Source organism: Neovison vison, chromosome 2, assembly GCF_020171115.1.
Source record: "Neovison vison isolate M4711 chromosome 2, ASM_NN_V1, whole genome shotgun sequence".
In the NCBI taxonomy this organism is placed as follows: Eukaryota; Metazoa; Chordata; class Mammalia; order Carnivora; family Mustelidae; genus Neogale; species Neogale vison.
The window spans coordinates 63,797,069-63,798,285 of record NC_058092.1 but is presented as its reverse complement, the minus strand read 5'-3'; the positions used below and the strand labels follow the sequence as shown (position 1 = coordinate 63,798,285).

The window sequence follows — 1,217 nt, the reverse complement described above, 5'->3', positions numbered from 1 at the left end:
AAGGCAGAGGCTTTAACCCACTAAGCCACCCCGGCGCCCCATATATGATTTCACTCTTAAAAAATAGAAATAACCCAACAAAAACCAGAATCAGACATATAAATACAGAGAACAAACTGATGGTTACCGGAGGGAGGGAGTGGGGGATGGGCAAAATGGGTGCAGGGAAGTTGGAAGATATAGGCTTCCAATTATGGAATGAACAAGCCATGGGACTAGAAGGCACAGCATAAGAAATATAATCAATGATATTATAACAGCATTGTCTGATGACAGATGGCAGCTGCATTTGTGACAAGCATGGTATAATGTATGTGTAAATTTGTCAAATCACTGTTGTACACCTGAAACTTAATGTAATATGGTGTGTCAACTACACTTACATAAAAAAAAAGTTTTTAAACATAAAAAAAAGTTTTTATTCAAGGAGTTGAGGATGATTTAACAACAGGAATTCTATTAGTTTAATTTAAATATTGCCAATTAAAATAAGGAAAAAACAAATGGTCGTTTCAATAAATGTAGGAAAAAAATCTTTGATAGAATTCAACATCCAAGCTTTGCGCAGTGGCAGTATCGTACCCAATGAGGTTTATCCGAAGTTGCGATTATTGCTAATAGAATTCAACATCCATTCACTATACTAAAAAAGAAAACTCAGCAAACTAGGAATAGAAATTTCTTACCATGATGAAGAATATCTACCAAAATCTACAGCAAACATTCTCGCTGGCATATCATTAGAAAAATATTCATTTCAAAATCAGAAAGTAGAAAAAATACCCTCTAATACCATTTCTATTCAACATTTCACTAGACGTCTGAGCCAGTAGAGCAAGACAAGAAAGTGAAATAAAATGACTGTAAAGAACAAAACACATTATTTTCAGGTAAAGTGGTCTATTGTAAAGTTATTGAAAGTTAACAAATCAATAATAATAATAATAATTTTCTGTAAATTTGCAGAATATAGGATCAATATATAAAAATGAATTGCATTTTTAAACATCCATAGGCAAAATGTGTTTTTGCAAAAGATGTCATTATGACAGCAGCAAATAATATTTATATATGTACCATATATATCATATGCACATATTATCTATATTTCAGAGCATATATATGATAATGAGGACTAAATCCAATCCAAATATGCAGAGACTGTTATGGAGAAAAAAATTTTTTTTCTTGTCTTGCCTTTATTGATTACTGCAAAT

General features: G+C 31.6%; 1 non-coding gene across 1 annotated transcript; it reads left to right on the top strand.

Moving 5' to 3' along the window:
• Positions 1 to 556: 556 nt before the first annotated feature.
• On the top strand, positions 557 to 700 carry LOC122901473. The gene has a single exon (XR_006383495.1). It is a non-coding gene; the product is annotated as a U4 spliceosomal RNA (small nuclear RNA).
• Positions 701 to 1,217: the final 517 nt, after the last annotated feature.